Raw genomic sequence first — 18,911 nt, forward strand, 5'->3', positions numbered from 1 at the left:
TTTAGATTTTTTTTAAATTTTGCTATAGAATTCAAAGTGAGCTTTCTAAAAAGTCTACATAAAATCCCTTCAAGCAATGGAGTTGACATGCATGGTCAAAGACACATGAGCAAATTTAATAGTGGTTTTGGGAGAGAAGGGTGGTTCTGTGTCCTCCCTCATTTCTGGCCATATGCTCCTTTATGCCTGTCATAAGGTGTGGCTACTTTTAAGTAACTTGTTCTGGTACTGAAGTTCAGCAATCTTTCTGTCTGTCTTTTTCTTCTTTTCTGTCATGTATAGCACTTTCTACAAACACTTCGTACCTATTCTGGAATAGCTTGCTTTAGTGACCATTACATATTTCTGTTTTATGCTCAACCCTTAAATACTTAATCCCCTCATAAATGTTGAGAACATGGTAGCTTACTCTTAGTTAATCAGTTTTTTCCCCTATTCTTCTGCTGTGTCAGTCCTGACTTAATCCACCTTGAACTTACCTTTTGCCAGCACCCTGTGCAGGAGGGGCCCTTGAAAAGGAATGTATTTTTAATTTCTTGGTTATTATTATTCAGTTACTAATACCAAATTTAATTACACACTTCAATTTTTGTGCATCAGTTCTTGGGATTTTTCTTATATCTGATATTTTTTGTTCTTCTAAAAGTTTTGTTTCTTTGTTTTTCCTTTTTTTTCTATCTGCTGTCACTTATACTGGTTTCTATTTCTTTACCAAGGCTTTGATTCACATTTTTCTGGGATATGCTCATTTGGCCTGTGTAACCTCACGAAAATGTTACCACTTGAACATAATGACTCTTTTCTTTCATGGCTTCCTGTTACCTTTCCTTGTGAAGTGGTATGTATACCTTCCAGACTCAGCTGGGAGCTAAACACACAACTTTTCATTTCCTCTCCCTTCTTGAACTGAGGATCTTTTGAACTGACCAGCAGTGTCTTAACCACCATTTCTGAAGCACAGCATCATGGCAAGGGTTTTGGTAGGAACTTTTCCAGGAGTGTGATAAACTGTTTGTGTTATGGGCACTGTCATTCAGGAGTGAGCTGATGCAAACAGTGACCTACCTTTCCAACATATTTTAAGATCCTTCTACTGAGGAGCAGAGGAAAAGCTTATTTTCCTATTGCCAGGTAAAGAACAAACACGAAACAAAAAATTTCCCTTGGCATGACCTGCAGTTGTTCAATGGCTAAATTGAAATGTAGGTTCTCCATCAAATTAAATTCCTCTTGTGCTTGGCATGGTATTCCCCTTATTTCCTTCTCTAAACAGAATTGGCTGGACTCTTCCCCCTTTTCCACAGTAACTGTGTGATTCCTTGTTTAGTTTGTGGGAATTGCAAGAGCTCTGATGTTTTTCTGAATTAAAGATGCCAGATTCGTAGCGATTTCTTCCTCCTTCCTGTTGTTCCTTCCCTCATGGACTCTCCTGGGAGTTGGTTTGTTCTTATTTTCCCCTAGGAGAAGACCTTCCCTTATAAGTTTTCATGGTAACTTACGGTTCATTGTGTACAGAGGGCTTCAGTTGACTTCAGTGCCATTTTACCAATGGAACTAAGGAAAGCTGGGCTACTGAGAGTACACTCTCTGCTTCTGTGTCAGCTGTGTTCATTTCATTTGGGGAGCTTGATTATCTAAATTCCTTCTGGATAGGTTTCCATTTTGAGACACCCTCTGTCCGGAATGACATGGCATCTCTGCAGCCACAAAATTGTTATGAAAAGCTGAACACAGAGACCTTGCTATCAAAATACTTGTTTCTTCATCTTGTTTTGATCACTGTTGTGACATGGAATGATTAAGAAGTTTCACTCCAAAAGTAGAGAAAAGGTATTGGAGGTTGCATCTTTTTTTTCCTGCAAAATAGTGCTGTTTTGAGACCAAATTATTCAAAAACAAGTTGTAATGAAAATATCCTAGAATCCTCAGTTTTAGCTTGGTTCTACCAAATACTTGGTAAAACTCTGAAGTGGTAAATAACTTGGCTATGTTCTTCATTGAGTACTAATCTTGTTTGCTTTGGCATCTAAAACCAAAGACAGCTTATTTTTATGCAGTGTACACTTTTTTTTTTTTTTTTTAGAGTATTCCTTCCATGTAGTATTAAAGAGATTTATTACAGAACCCAGGAGGCCAGTCACAGAACATGGACTACTATGTTTGGTGGTCCCAGAGGCGAAGTCTTCACCTAGGCAGTTCTAGTCAGCACAAATAGTCTTGGTACTGGTCCCAATGTCCTTGTAGACAGTTCAGCAAATAGTGGTTTGGAGGGAGTGTGACGCAGGTCTCATGTTGCTTAAGAAGAAAATAAAGATGCATTTGGTCAAAGAATAGATCTGAAAAATTACATTTGCTGCAGTGTGTAGCTGTAAACAGCATAGTGAAGGCAAACAGAAACACTACTGTGCTACTGGAGAAAAGACCATGAGTCTAGGTGGGCATTTTCATCCTGTGTGGTTTTAAGTATCTTAGGATGAAGTAGAAAAAGGAGAACTCTAACTTCAATGTAGAAGTGTGATGAGAAATCAATCACATAAGACGCTGTAAGAGAAGAAAATTGAAAAAGGGAAGCCTGTTGGCTGTAGCAGGTAGCTGAATTCCTTCAGGAGGGTACTGGAATTTTTTTAAACATGCACTGACTTGATTTGAAGGTGAAACCATTACCTAGTGCTGCATTTTTCTAGACTGGCTGTCAGTTAATCATGTTTTCTTTCTGTCACTGCTTTTATTGCAATGTGTGGTAGTTAAAATCCCGGAGAAAGTGTAATGACAAGTTGCCTGTCTTTTCATTTACTTCTGTTAAAAACATTGCTGTTGATGATGCCAACAGTTGACATGCACAAGATGACATTTTCAAAGTAAGTCTTTAACAAATAAACCCACATTTTTTGTTCTGTAACTTCTGGTGTAAATACCTGTCTTTCTGCTTTTTCTCTTGTGACTGTATTACAACCAGTACTGGTTTTCTTAATGTGTGATTAGGTTTGCTGTAGAGGTTTTAACAGAACTGAATTTTGAGATACCAGTCTATGATGAGATGAGCTTTCAAGGTGATTGGTTTACACCTGATGGATCCTAAAACATTTAATGTTAACTTGCTCTCTATCAGGACAAATCCCTTGACCACTGTTGTTGTGTTATTGTGGGAACTTAGTGCACATGGTGTGTATTGAATGGAGATTTATTTTCAGGATGTTGGTTTTCTTAGAAAACTCGAAGCTACAACAAATGGCCAAGTCTTCTAATCGAACTTTCAGATCTCACTGTGTCTTTTCAGACATATTTTACCAATATGTAATGCTGGGTGTTCACTGAACTGGTCATATATGATGCCACAGATTTATTTCTCTCTTAGTGATGATGTCATCCTCAAACAGTTTAGCTATATTTATAGTTTTATAGCAGATAAAAGAGCTCCTCTGGATTAAAAAAATAAAATCAAATCACAGTTGATCATGATGATAATGCAAATAGGGTAACAAAATTACCAGACCTTCCAGGAGGTTTAATCTCTTGTTCTCTATGGTTTAGTTGAAACCTGTGAATCATAAAAGGTGGCCCAGCATTGCTCTTCTTCATAATTATTTAACTTTAAGATTTTCTTAATTATTGTGAGATAATCAGAAGATGCCTATCTCAGCAAACCTGATGGCACTGTTACCTCCAGGCTGCTCTCTCTGTGAAGTTCCAAATGTTTCTGCCATGGTGGATGCATCACCATTCCTGCTTGGGGCATCAGTTGTCTAGAGGTGGATTTTGCAATTTTGTCTGTGTCTGAAACTGCTGGTAATCTAATTACTGGGTTCAGACAGGGAACTTGCTCCTTAAAAGCTTTCTCAGGGATAGACCTGAATGCATTTGAATGTCTGAAAAATGCAGGGGTTGGGTGGAGTACCATGGGAATTGCTTTTAGCCTTGTGGTTGTATATATGGCCTGTGAAAGGCCTCAGGAGGATTTGACCATGCCTTAAAAATACAAAAAGAAGGCACCCATATTTAAATTCTTAGTCTGCTCTTCTGTGATTATTTATCCCTAAAAAGAAACATGAGTTCGAAGTCAGTAAATATTCCACTTGATGTCAGTTGTTCACCAAAAGAATTTTGGATATGACTATGATTTTTTCAAGCTAGACATCATAAAATATACTTACCTCATCTGTTCATTGCCCTGTCTGGGAGCCACTGCTTTAAGTCATAGGTGTTACATGCAGCAGTAGGTGCCAAATGTAGTGGAGCAGCCATTTTACTGCACATCTCTATCTTTGTTGAGTTGGGACAGGGTGAGTGTTTTTTTCAGATGTTGTTCTTGGAGCTGCTGAACATTGTTTATTCCTTTTGGAAGAAAGACCTCAAATGCTTTTAAGTAGCTCATGCAGAGAAAGATCATGCTTTTTCTGTGGTTACAAACTGAGGTGCTGGTAGTAAAGGTATTTTCATTGGGCAGGGAGAGAGAGAAGCTGATTTTCCTGGGTAGGTCTGTACTACTTAAATTGCTATCTGAAGTAGGGCAGTTTCCCTGGGGAGTCCTTTTCTTGTTTGTGAGTGGCTAAAGGTACAGCAAAGGACAGTTTCTTCCCTGCTGCTTTCTTCAGACCAATCTACCTGAAGCAGAATTGCTCTGGCTCTAAAGTTGTCATTAAGCTTCCTAAGAATACTTTTATTAATTGGAATAGTCGGTACAGTTTGACAAGATTAGCAAAGTATGGAGAACACTTGCTACTGTTAGTTTTTTCTTTTAATGACAAAGTTCTTTGGATTTGGCACAGTCTGTCTGCTGCAAACTTCTGAAGTACAGTGAGGGCTTGGCAAGCAGTACCAGAGTCCTGGCAGGAGGATGTTTGGGCCAAGGACTCGTTGCCAAGCTCTTACCTTTTTGCATAAGATTTTCTTTAACGGGAATGCAAAGGAGATGGCATTGTGGTTAAATAATTACTCCTTGATTGAGTGAACAGCCCCGAGGAAGGTACTCATGTAATGAGCATCCCTGTTGTGCTGTGTAAGAACAAGGATGCTCTGCTGAGAATCTGAGCAATCATCACGCTGGGGCTGGCTCATACCTGACTCTACAGACCTGTGATGAAAGGCACTATTGACTAGAATTTTATCTCAAACACATCAAAAATCCATGGCAGTCCAGCATATGGGACAATACTGTACTTCAGACTGTGCAGCAGGACTTTGGACCTTCATGCCCAGGCACCATCCATTTGTACAAGTGGAGTGGGAATTCTGTGTGGCCAACTTCCCTTTTCCCATCCAAGCAGTGTATACTTTGTTTAAAGCCAAACGTGTATCACATGGGCAACACTGTACATTTTATAGATTAGTATCTGGTGGTTGGGTTCATCTTCTTGGAGCACTAGGGTTTTTTTCCTCTCCTTCAGTTATTTCAGCATACTTCTCACTCAATTCCATACACAGTCCCTGCTATCTGCATCAATCTGTTTGTGCTGGTGGCAAGCTTGTTTTCCATTCCTTACACGCTTTGTGGATCTGAGCAGGAGTAATAAGACAAGCTTAGAGATCTCTGCTTTGTCCAGTGTTTGGTAGTGTAATGGCAGCAACTGCTGAACAAGTCACTCTGGATGTGGCACTCTGGGACAGTGCAGCTGGATGTGCTCATCCTAGTCCATCTGCCCTACACTGTGGATTGCCATGGAGGAAAGGTTTAGCTTGGGTTTGGAAAGCTCTGTAGCTGTGCCATGAGGTGAGCTTGCACAAATGAACCCTCGTTTTTATCAAGGCTGGCTTGAGCACCACACTGGTGGTTTGGCTCAGAGGTAGCTCATGAGTCTTAGATTTAAGCATCTCCTCTGCATGCTGTCCCTGCACTGAAGCATGCATGGAATATCAGAATAATTTAGCTGCCAAAACCATTTTAAAAAACCCCTAAAACCTGCAGGCTCTTGCTCTTTCACTAAAATTCACGGATATGGCCTTAAGCATACCTTTGATGCCAGGTGGTCTCCCTGCCAAACCTAAAGCTGGTTCTCAGTAAGGTCTTACATGGTTATGCTTTCAATAGAGTGCCAGAAAAACCTTGGCAAGACTGTGCTTTAAGCTGATGGTGAGAACAAGTTTAGGAAGAATGTTTTAGTCCTGGACAGGCATTGTAGCCACAGGTAGCCTAGACACCTTTTCTTCTAGATGTAAGTCAGAGGTTTTATTTATTTTGTCTCTTCCAAGGTAGTCTAATGTACATTAAAACATAGATGTCCTAAAGAATTATTTGTATTTGTGCTTGATTTTTCCCATCTCCCAGGTTGTGGATTACTTGCCTTTGGAAGCACATGCCCCAGGCATTCCTGCTCTGACTTGAGCCCGGTGGTGCGGCTGCAGAGGAAGAAGCCTGAAGAGGGTGGGAGGAGCACTTCTCCTTCCCCCCTTTCCTGGTGACCTTCGCTTCTGTGCGTGCACTCAGATCTCTTCCTGCACATTTTGACCCGTGCTAGAATCCTATCAGAGAGGGCAGTTGCAGTCAGGGATGAAGTCTTTCTTGCCTTAGTCTGCACATCTGAAATGCTTTTGGTTTTCATTTGTAGAAATTGTCTCCTTTTATTCTGTGGTTCAAAGCACCAGGGTTAATCTTTTCATGCCACTTGGTGTTCCTGGGGAGAACCTAACTGCATACACCATTCCCGGGGGCAAACCAGTTCCAGCTAACATTTCTTTGCAATTGAAATAAAGTTTAAAAAATGAGCAAAATGACCCTAGGTAACAAACACATCAACTACATCTATCTCTGTCATGACTTTGTAAATGTAAATGTGCATAATCTCACCTGCTATCTTTGTCAAATGTGCTTAATCTCACCTGCTGTCTTTGTCACTGCTACCTAATTCAACCTGGAACTTCAGGAAAAGAAAATTGATTTTACTTTAAAAGACCTAAGTTACTGTCTCCTCATTGTATTGCAAGATGAAACTTCTAGAATTTTGATTGATGCACTATGTTTTAAGTTGTATCTGGAAATGGCCAAAGTTTTTCAGTAACCTGGAAAATAGTTTAAAGGGAAGTAATTTTCCTATGGTATTTTTGTCGGGGCTTTTGTTTGTTTGGGTGGATTTTTATTTGTTTCATTTTTCAGAAGTACAAACTTTTTTAAACAGGCTGCAAGAAGAGTTTGTAAAGAGAAATTTTTTTTCAGTTTCAACTGAGTTATTTGGAGAAGACAGGCAAGGTTTCAGGAGCACAAACTTCACTTAAATCTTGAAAAAAACCACCAGTGAATATAAAGCTAGGTCAAGTGCCAGTTAATAGCTATAAACAACTTTATAATTCATGGAAAAGTTTGTTTATGGGAAAAATCTATCAAAAAGCTAGTAATTTCATGATGACTCCAGGATTTTCTTGTCTTGGTATTAACTCCAAGAATTTGGGTGGGGGCAGTGTTCTTTCTTTGAGACTATCTTTTAGGTTTCTTTCTGTCTTTTATCACATATTTCCAGTGGTGTGACTTCAGCCAAACACTTTCCATAAGGAATATGATTCACTGCATAATTTATTACATGCTTCGGGATGTGCTTTGGACTTCTTTTCCTGTTGGGGAAGAGGGACAGGCTGGATGTGGAGATGTTTTGGAAGCCTTGGCTGTTGTTTCTGTGTCATGGTTTGATTCTGCTTCATGTCAGTGTATGTGAGGAAGGGCTCATGCATTCTGGAGTTCATGCCCTCCCTCTCCTTATTGCTTCATATTAACCGCTCTCATAAAAGATATCACCTCTCCCTGCAAGAGTTGCGTTTCCTGTATCCTTAGGCACTTGCAGATGCAGCAGGAACATCAGAGATCTGTTGGATATGCAGTTTTTGTGGCCCACATCTGTTTGTTTTCTTTCATAAAGTACCTGGGATTTACTGTGATGCTGGAAATGACTGTGAGGTGATGTACCTTTCCCTGAGACAGAGTGGGATGCTTTTCTAAGCATGTTAAAGGTTCATGCAATAGCATTGTTCCATGAATATGTAATACAGGTTTGAACATACTGACATGATACTTTAAAATCCACAAAAGAAAACCAAATAAAAATGTCTGTAAAAGTTGTGAAACACAGCCTCATGAATGAGGGAGAGCCTGGGCTAGCATTTTATCTCTCATAGCCCCAAGAGAAATGCTTTAGCAGCATAAAAACAGCTACTTTCTTTCCTCTTTCCCTTCTGCTCCAGCTTAGTGTTTATAGGCAAAGTCTCTGCAGTGGGAAACACACTGTGTGCATCTTCACTGTAGTCAATGTTTAGTATACCTATTTAGTGACAGGCACAAACTTGAGTCAAATGGTGAGAATTTGGATTGCTAAGAACAAACTTGCAGATGGCCATTTTTAAACAGTCACCTGGTTTGTGGGGTTTTTTTACCCACCATTGTATTTCTAGAGGGCTTTCCTCTACTCTCACCTAAGAATTTTTGTGCCCTCATCTTAGAATATTTGCACAAAAGAGTGATTGTGCCTGTCTGGGAGAATGTTCCCTGTCCAACCTGGCGTTGGACACTTCCAGGGATGGGACAGCCACAGCTTCTCTGGGCAACCTGTGCCAGGGCCTCATCACCTTCACAGGGAAAAAAATTTCTGTGTCTTCTTAATATCTAATCAACCTATTCTCTTTCGGTTTGAAGCCATTCTCTCTTGTCCTGTCACTACATGCTCTTATAAAAAGCCCTTCCCTGACTTTCTTGTAGGCCCCCTTTAATTATTGAAATTATTGGGCTGAATTAGTTGAAAACACCTGTTTCCCACACCTTTTAGCGAGTGGTCATCTTCTGGATGTTGTGAGGAAGGTGAGGCCTAACGGGAACCTGAATACAGACACATATTCTTAAACTTCCAGTTAGTAAAGTTAGAGAAAATAAAAAAAATAGAAGAGGAAGAAAAAAAACAAAACCCAAACTGTGCAGTATTTGACAGGAAGCCAGTGTAATTGCCTTGAAATTGGAGTGGCATGCCTGAGTCAGTGAAGTATGAGCTAAGAACCTGGCAGAAGCCTTTTGCACAAAGGAAGGTTGAGAGAGTCTCTCAGGAAGCCTGTGTGCTGCTAAATGTGGCATGTTTGAACATGAGACTGACATCATTGTGAGTTCATAGTAGTGAAAGAACAAAGTATCAGCCACAAATTAGACTGACCTAATTTTTAAGTCACTTATAAAAACTTAATAGCACAGTATCTTGCTTGTGCAAGCTGTTTATTTCTATCCTAACCTCTGACTACTTCATTTAAACTACAAGTTAACCCTCTGAACTGTTAAAGGAATTGTTCAGGGGAGGGGGGGGTGGTTTGAGGGCTGCTGCAGACTTCCTTCCTTGGCTCTTTTTCTACTCTGACCTCAGTTTTCACATAAAGGAAGTGATTAAGGACCACCCATCATATACCTTCATCCTTCAGGATCAGTTTCTGGAGGTAAAAACCTCAGGACTGCTATTAAATCCCAACTCATTCTTATTTGCTGGTCACATGCAGACTGGAAGTCTGTCTGAAAATTGCCAGAACATGTGCCAATGGTATCAGCAGGAATGTATGTAGAATGAGTAAGTCATTATAAAGATAATCAGTACTATTTATTGATGTATCCATGATTGTTGACAAGGAGCTGGTGCTCCTTCCATTGCTGAATACTTAAGAAATACAAGCATCTTGCAGTTTGCAGATGATAAACTTCTTTCCAAGTATTTTAGTTGGCTCTGCATGCCCTGAAGTTGATCCTTTCTGTTGATGTATTACTTCAGCTATTGCAGAAATATATTAAGCTCTCCAAGTTTGGGATTACTTCAACAACAATCAGTGTCTTTCTGGTTGCCTTTTAAAGGACTGTGTAAAGCAAGACACCTCTACAGATTCTGAAGAAATGCAGCATCTTGTTTATAGATTTGTACACATGCATTTAAGCACACATCAAATGGGATAATATGGGTGTATTTTAAGGGACTGTGTTCTGTTTCTCTTTGTTATTAAAACTTCTGTTATAAACCAAGAGAGGTTGCTATAATATATTTCTTGTTGACCCTGGTCCTTGGGTAAGATAACTATGAGATAATAATAATATCATTTACTCTCTCGGTTTGGAATTGTGCATTTTTTCCCTTCAAAATTAAAAAAAATCCTGGTCCCTTTTGGTTCTTGCCTACTACATAAAATGGTGGTCGCATTATATCAATTGCTCCTAAGAGGGATTGCTGTATTTTGTGGTTAGGTCACTTTTCATCCTCTAAATCAGGCAGGAGCACCTGAAGGAAACCTACTAGAGATGTTACAAGGGTGTGAAGTGATAGGACAAAGGGGAATGGCTTCAAGCTCACAGAGGGCAGGGTGTGTTTAGTTATTAGGAAGAAGTTCTTTCCTGTGAGGGTGGGGAGGCCCCAGCACAGGTTGCCTAAAGAAGTGTGGCTGCCCCATCCCTAGAAGTGTCCAAGGCCAGGTTGGACAGAGCTTGGAGCAACCTGGGATAGTGGAAAGTGTCCCTGCCCATGGCAGGAGGGTTGAAGTGAAATGTCTTTAAGGTCTCTTCCAACCCAAACCATTCTGTGACTCTGTGATTCTACTTCAGTGGTAATGTTTGTAGTAATGCAATAGGCACAGCTGGGGAGCACAAGTCATCCTCTGCCCTCCTTCTCCCAGTGTACAGATGTATGTAGCTTCTCTTTTCAGCCACGTGGTTACCATGTTAGAAATGTGGCTTTGGCACTGCTGCAGGTCTGGTATAATATGGTTCAAATTTCAAAGAAACATCTGGGATCCTTTGGGAAAGACACACCAGAGCATGTGACTGGGATCGTAGCTCAGTGAGGTACCATGACTCTTGCTTCTGTTCCCAACCAAGGCCCTGTTGGTACCATCTTGTCAATTAAATTAATATTTGAAAGCAATTTTAATTAGCAAGCCATCATAATTACCTTTGTGGCTACAAATTAGGTATGAAAACATATTCTGTTCTCATACAGAAAACAGAGTGTGAGCTCTCAGTAGTCTTACACCATGGTGAGAGATTTGAGTCACAGTCATCTGGATCTAGGTGTTATAAATGCAAAGGCAATTTTGGGATAAAATCAAAAAGAGAAATTTATTAATAAACAGCAAAGAACAACAACGAGAAAAAACCACAATAAAAATGGTCAGCGCAGCGCTGGGTGGACAGGGTCTACACCAGAGGTGTAGGGTTCCCAAATCCACGTCTGAGTATTCTCAGGCTTGGGGTTTTATAGGGATTTTAAGTCCTCAGGCTAAAATTCCAAGCAGGCTCCATTCACCAAGTGTTCTTGATTGTCCGGTGAATGGATTTCCTGGCTTGGAAAAATAGACCTAACCAGTGTCCGGACAGAGTCTCCTCATATGTAAAGAGACTCTGTATGTATTTCAATTTGGGTTATCAAGGCAGAAGTGGTGTGATCCGGGATTGGTGCCGATGGATATCTCGGCAGAGTCTTCCCTTTTGTTTCCAGTGATTGCATCTCCAACACTGGTCTGACAGGTGGGGCGTTCAGGTCTAGCGACGGATACTTTTTCTGAGGCTTGTCTTTGTCGACCTTGATTGTTTCCCAACAGAGATCTGCAGGGACGTTGGTCAGGTCCGGAGATGGGTGTCTCCTCCGAGCTAGTTCTTTTGTTTTCCTGATGGCCCTCGTCCTGTCTATTTTCCGAGCTAATGTTCGTTATCTGGGTGTTAGCTGCAATCCGTTGCCTTTGGAGGAAACTCCCGGCCAGGCTTGGAGAAAGGGTTTATGTACATTTTCGGATTTTATATTATTTCAACACATATACATTTTATTTATACCTTTACGAATTTTTATTTACAAATAATTTATTACATAGGGGTTTGTTAATTTGTTTTCTGTGCCTCATCTGCAATTCAACCATCACTCCATATCACAGTCTGAACCACTCACTACTCTGCACAGCTCAGAATGGGAGGTCTCTTAGGAGGATTACTGCAACTGTTTAATTTCTGAGAACATATAACAACTTGATTTATTTCTGCCTGTTAATTGTGAGCCATTGCTGTACAGCATACTTCTCAAAGTTTCCTTTTCTGTTCCCACTTCAAGATAGTTGGGCCGCACCATGTTTGTAGACTTGCTGTTTTCCGCCGTCCATTCTGCTTCCTTGCCATGTAAATGTCATTTAAGGAGAAACCCAGTTAACTGCTGTAACTAGTAGGACTGAGCTTACGTATGTATAATGTCAATGTTTTATTTGGCCCAGTCTCCCTTCTGAAGATGCTTCTGCATGCTTTTATTACTATGTAGCATACACTGGTGGCAATATTAATTTTGTTTAGAGCATGCAGAGGGCTTTTAAAATGAGTTTGACAACAGACTTAATCAACACTTTTATTTGGTATTTTTTTAAGCTTCTAGATATTTCCATGTACAGCTGACAGGACATGCATGCAGTGCAGTAGAGCACTGTATTTTCAAACACAAGCAGGAAGAAACAAAGTATTAATGTTGACAGTTTAAAAAAAAAAAGAAGAAAATTCCTTACAAACTTTCTCATGCCCTGATGTGAAGGGGTTGAATGTGCATATTGCCTTCCGGGAGAACTGGTCTCATTTCCTCAAATGGGTGAAAGACCAGAACATTTTAACCCCCCGTTGTACCACACCATGCAAACAGTTTACAAGTCTCTGTTCTTAAAGGAGATTGACTCATTTTAGAAATTCAGTTTAATTTAAGAGAAGAGTTAATAAAAAGTCTGCTGCAAGAAATTCATACCTGCCTTGCCCAGAAGCTATTCTGATTAATTTCCTTAATAATACCGTCATTATCCTCTGTCTTTAATCCATCCTAGTACTTGTTCGATGATTTCAGATCCACCTTCTGTTTATATCATAAAGTGACCACAAAGCAGATCAGAGTTGCCCTTTTTTTAATCTAGTTTTTGGCTCCTCATTTGCAGGGCCATAGTATTTGGACATCTTCCCCTCAAAGGCTCACATTAGGCAGAGTGCCTTATGTTTAAAAATTTACCACTATCTGAAGACTCTGAGGTCCCATCTTACCCTCTTCCATGGTAAGCCTTTTAAAGAAATAGCATGGACTATTAAAACAGCTGTGCTTGATGTTTATTTAGCACTACTCTTTAGAGAACTCCTCTTTTTAATCCCTTTCTCAGAAAAGATATGACTATGTAAAATACAGAAGTCACTGTTTGTGTTGGTCTGCCTGTGCTGAGCTGCAGAATAGGCAGTTCAGAACATGCAGCTTGTGTAGGAGATGGAAACTTTGGCATCATAAAGATGCTGCTATAAAGCACCCGTATCATACAAATAGCAAAGATATGCTGGAATTGCAACAGCTTGAGGATTAATTAATTAGTTCAACAAGTTTTTCATTGTGTTACCTTGTTTTCTTTGTGCCTTTGAAAGCTACTATACAGTTGCTGGTAGAGAGTGGCAGGTGTGGAGAACTGGTCACAATTGCATGATCACCATTCCTGGTGACCTTTGCCATTTGGTGTACGGGGCCAAAGTAACACTGTTACATTTTGTGGAGATAGGCAACTGTCCTTCAGTTTTATTTGGTTTGTGAATTCATGTGTTGTATGCTGTGGCTTTGGATTGGATTCTCTTCAGATTTGGATTACATAGATAAGTGAAATAATTTCCTAACTTAATGTAAACTTAATAAATTTTACACCAAATACTTCATACAAGATTAGACTTTTGGGAAGAAGGAAGGTAGTGAGGTCCTTAGAGGGATGCTGTCACATTTGACTGTTCCATCTCTCCCTGACTTCTCTCTTGCTCGATTCTCCTCACTCTCTGCCATGGGAGTAACACTCTGTGTGACCTCACTGGTTGGGTTTGTTTAACTGCAGTTTAGGGAAGGCCCTGAGCAAGAAATGAGGAAAAAAAACCTTCAATTTTTAGTTCTGGAAAATAGGAAAAGGTTTTTAAATAAGGCCTGGAGGACTTCTAATTTGCCAGAAGTATGAAGACAAGTTTATATCCTTTGTAATTCACCCTAATTGAAAGGATGTATATTTCTTTGTCTTAAGTCAGCAGAAAAATCTTCACCTCTTAATGATGAAAGTTTTTTTTAAAACTTTCTCCTAAGCATAAATAGCTGAAGTTTCCACTTTAAACTTGGGTGGCTCATTCATATTTCACTTAATGGTAATATGGTATCCTCTCTCTCTCTTCCCTTCCTTACCACCAAGATTAAATAGGAGCAGGGGGGGAATATAAAATGTTTCTGAAAATTACAGGAAATGTCTGTTCCTTAAACAGCTTTGCCAGGGAATTTCCAAATGTGCTTAATATTTATGGCTGAAGTTGCAGCAGCTCAGTCTTCTATCATGAGTGGATCCTGTTCTTAAAATGTGACACCTCCTTCCAGTAAACTGTGTTGAAATTAAGTGTATGCTTTGTTTCTCATCTCCTCTTCAGTAGAATTAATCATGCCCCGTGGTGAAATGAGGGCTCTCGGGGGCTGCTTTAAACACTTGATTTAATGTATTTATTAAAGCGGGGAAAACAGAATATATTGTCCTGAGGTGAGAGCTGGTTTATTTGTAAGAATATCAGAGGAGTGTGGCTGGCAGAAGTAGTCATGACATGGCATGGATGGCACGGAGAGGCAGGTATGGTGATGTGAAGACTACCTGACAGCTTTCAGAGGGACTTGAGGAGCTGCACGTGAAGCACTGAGGAACAAAAGGGGAGATGCTTTTTTTCTCAGGACTTTGTTTCTTTGGGCTGTCACAGGGTGGTCTCAGATCATAGTGCCCTGTCTCTAGGCAGAGCCTAATCACTGCTGAGCATTAGTTTAGTGTTAATTTCTGGGATGAGATTAGAAAAGGGGATAGCAACAAATATGACAAGAAGGATGAGTTTTCTTTTTGTTCTCTGTTGCCTTCTGCCACTGGATTATGGGAAGGAGCAAGGGAGGTCTGCAGAGCCGCTTCCTGTGGCTCAGAAAGGAATGAGACTCTGGAGCAGGCAGAGGGGGGAAAAGGACCCAGCCTAATCTTCAACAGATCTTCTCATTGAGCTCTCTGCCCTGCTACTCTTGCGCACATATGCCTAAATACTAGTGATGGGAAGAGAGAGGATCTCTAGCCTGGGTCCTTCCAGGGGAAAACACAGGGTCCCAGTCAAGAGATGAGCCTAGCGAGCAAAGCCTATTCTGGGTCGTAACCTCAGTATCTGTCTGAAGGGTTCTCACCCCATATTCTTCTGCTGCCATTTGCCTAAAGACAGAGAGATGACTGATCCCTGTAGTTCTTTTCCTTGTGGGATGCTGTGGGTTTTCAGGCTGTTGACCATAACATGCCTGGCCCTTTGCTGGGGTGGCTCTTCTCAGTTGTCATATCATTTACTCCGTGCTTCAGAGCCACTCCTGGATCTCACAGCAAAGCACTGTTTGGCAATAATTTATTGTCATGGTTTGTATCACAGTGATTAAGGGGAGCTGTCATTTCTTGGCAGCCATGATTTGAATTTTGGGATTAGCTGCCCAGAGGACAGTTTGGAACTGACACTGATGTGTTTATTTTTCCTTCCTTGTGTAAAAGTTGTAATTTAATTTGCTCCTGTTGGAACAGCAGGTGCTTTGGGTGGAAGTTGTATGGGTATGACTGTGTGTAATGATTGGTGACACTAGTGTTACCAGTTTCCAGTGCTGGCTTTTTTAGAGTGTGGGGAGATATGCTTAATTACACGAATGTCCTGTTTCATTGGTCTCTGTCCATGCAAAATACATCTGTATTCACACTTACTTGTGGCAATCTTTCACATTAATACTAGTACTAGATTAGTGCTGATGTGACTGTGAATTTGTTTAATTCCATACAAATGCATCACCTATTAATGCTGAATTATACATTGGTTGTCTAGCAGTGAGATAGGTCAAAGAGTTTGAAAGGCTCTCCCTGGTTGTTTTTTTGTTTGTTGGGGATTTTTAAAGCATCTCTAACTTTTGTTTTTTAAAATTTCAATTTAAAGATAGTAGAGACATTTCTTCTTTTTTCTTTCAGAAAGTCAGTGTAGTGTAACTTTTTGGTTTGGACCCATTCCATGTACATGAATATCAGCATTCATAAATAACTTCTCACCTAGGTTTTCCTGTGTTTGGGGGAGTTGTACAGCAAATGTCTGCACTGAAAGCGTAAAATCCACTTCCTGGTTTGGCTTGGGGGGTGTTTGTCTGGGTTTTTTTGTGCTTTTTAATCTTGTAATAAGGATTTTATTATTATTAATATTATTATTATTTTCCTGTGTTTAGGTAATTCCTTCTGCTGGCCTCTGTATGTGGACCACATTCAGTCCTGTTCAGCCCATATAAATTTTAACTTAAATGTAGGTGAGTAACAGTGTTTGACATGAAATACTAATGCATTCATAAAAAATTCATACTCCAGAATTTTCACTTGCTTTGACTTGGAGGTCATAGAGTGAAAATCATCTTTTAAAAATCCATTGACACTTTTTCTGGTTGTCTAGTGTGCCAAGCAATAGGAACCTAAAAACGTAATGTATTATAGTATATGCTTGGATTAAGCAATCTTTCATTCTGGTTGCCACAGACCTATATGCTGTAAACCTGCAGTGAAAAAGTATTTTGAAATGGAAAGAGCTTCTCGCTCATATGGGTGGAGAAGGGAATCCCCAGATTAAGTCTGAGTCTCTTTTGAATAGAGTGATGTAATATCTCAGCAGCATGTTCTAATGCTTCCTGTGAGGCCATGTTCTGCCAGTCAGGTTTCCCTGTGGTCACACTTAGTAAATGTTTATTGTTTTACTGGGAATTTCAAAGAGATTGGCTTCTTGGTAAAAGCAAGTGACAATAATCTGGTTTATTGCTTAGAGATGGTGATGGTGCACAAGTGATATTTGCAAGAACATTGCAGGTGTTTGAGAGTTATGCTGGGCAGGTCAGGAAAATGTGGTGGTTGGGTGTGCTTTTTGGTTTTATTTTGAAATAATATTATTTCAAATATGGCTATTTGTATGACAGAAAATATCTGTTATCTAAATGGAAGGCCTATTCCTCTTGCTTAGCTCAGCTGTCTCAGAGTGACAATGAGCAGTAGGTGTAGAATTAGAGTGAGCTGAAATATCTTAACTGGAAGTCTTTTATGCAGTATAATTGTGGGAGGCTGATTTCCTTTCTGGCTCTCTCTGTGTCTGTTTTCAGATTGGTGAGCACAATGAAGTGGGAACACTTTTCTTTAGAACTAGCAATCAAAGTTGAGTAATTAATCAAGCAGGATGAAGGACAAAAAAGTACTGAACAGAAAATCCACCTTCATCTATATTTTTTTCAATGCATTACACTTGCCTTTCTCATGGTTGTAGAATTTAGTGATCTAAAATGTGACTGGTGTTTCTACAAGGAAAAGAAAATTAACACTATGCATTTTTACTGCATATATAGATCAAACAGTGTTAAAAGTAGGAGAAGAGGGAGCACCCATAGATAAGCAAAGGAAAACAGGGTAGGATTTTTTTAACTGCTTCTTTTTTATGAACATGGTACATGAGTGACATTAGAAAAAAAAAATAAAATCTATGTGTTTCTATTTAAGTGACTTTCTGTGCTGCTGTCCTGTCTTGCACCAAAGTGGAATGTGCTCAGAGGGTGGTGGAAAGTATCTGTTCTTCAACCTCCCTGCCAGGAAGCATGAAGAAATGATGTGTTTATGAGATAGTGACACTTACTTGAATCATCCAAAAAGCCCAAGACACCCTCATTCCCCTGAGCTGAGGGAATGACATGAGCCCTTGTTAACAGAGCTCTTTGAATTTACAGGCATTTGCTATCTCACTCCAGTGTGTTGTGCGCAATGACAGGCAATACATATGCTTCTCTAAATTCAGATAATGATTTTTTCCCCAGACTTTGAACTTTATTACACAGTTGTTGATCTCTGGAATTTACTGGCGTGCTTGCTGAATGTGAAAGAACAGCTATTCCTCACTGTCAATTAAAAATTTTATTTCCCTTGTGCTCCATAGACACTCTGTTTCTGGCTACTGAGTAACATCTTGAACAAGGGTTGGACCTGTCTCAGCTGTCACTTACTCTCTCATAGCACTGGGAAAAGGAACCATTCAGAACACAATTTATTTCCATCTTTTTGAGGGTGGTGAGGGAATGCTGTACCTGTTACAGGTGTTGGCAGAGGGGAGAAGGTTCTCGCAGGAGTAGGAATTCACCCTGTGATCCCTGGATCTGGAGTTCCTCTCTAGTTCATGTAGGCTTGTTTGTCTAGTATCAGGTGTGGCTGTGGTAATAGCGACTGGTGCTGATGGTATTGGCACCAGCTGTTGAACCACTGGCCACTCCCAGTAACACTGGAGACAAATACCCCTTTTGTAACAGCCAGCAGTAGCTTGTATCCTGCAGCTTGGGATGCTCTACGTTTTATTTTTAATTTAGCTTTTCAATTTTTCTTTTACAGTTGTGCCCACCCTAAGAACCATGAAAAAGACTCTAGGGGATGGTAATGTTTTTCTCATATGTACCTGCGTTTGCCTGTAAAAAGTAGAAAAATACATGGTTTTAAAAACCCAACTCCTTCAGGTGTTTCAGCTGAGTTCATAAAGGCTGCACATCAGGATCTTGTTCAGGTGCTGGAAAGTGTTTTTGTTGGTGTTTTGCATGATGGGAGCACTGCTGCAGGCTCCTGACAAAGCAGGCATTAGTGACATAGCCACGCATTTATGACTGCAAGGTTCAACTTCAAGGTTATCTTCTTATATGAGGCAGAAATCTTCCAGAGATTGTAGGAAGGCTTCGAGAAGCTCCTTGCTAGTTCCTTAACTGGGGTAGAATTAAAGACTCTTGCTCTGAGAGTTTTTAAACTATATTCCTAACACATCTGCCTCTCATCCCAGGAAGTATTTGAAAGATGTGTAGATGTGGAGCTTAGGGACATGGCTTAGTGGTGGACTTGGCAATGTTACTTTAACAGTTGGACTC

The 18,911-nt window shown here is 40.1% G+C and overlaps 1 protein-coding gene across 5 annotated transcripts in view; it reads left to right on the forward strand.

Moving 5' to 3' along the window:
* LOC131592148 (dual specificity protein phosphatase 16-like) overlaps positions 1 to 18,911 on the forward strand; it is a 66,904-nt gene that overhangs the window by 13,088 nt on the left and 34,905 nt on the right. For 2 of the 5 annotated variants that reach the window (XM_058863454.1, XM_058863456.1), the window contains exon 2: positions 16,212 to 16,289. The gene's annotated coding sequence lies outside the window, so the exon portion shown is untranslated. Of the gene's footprint in view, positions 1 to 6,293; positions 6,408 to 16,211; positions 16,290 to 18,911 lie in introns of those variants that run through there. The other 3 variants (XM_058863458.1, XM_058863459.1, XM_058863457.1) reach the window with 2 other exon arrangements.

The sequence above is a fragment of the Poecile atricapillus genome, chromosome W (genome assembly GCF_030490865.1).
Source record: "Poecile atricapillus isolate bPoeAtr1 chromosome W, bPoeAtr1.hap1, whole genome shotgun sequence".
NCBI classification, from domain to species: Eukaryota; Metazoa; Chordata; class Aves; order Passeriformes; family Paridae; genus Poecile; species Poecile atricapillus.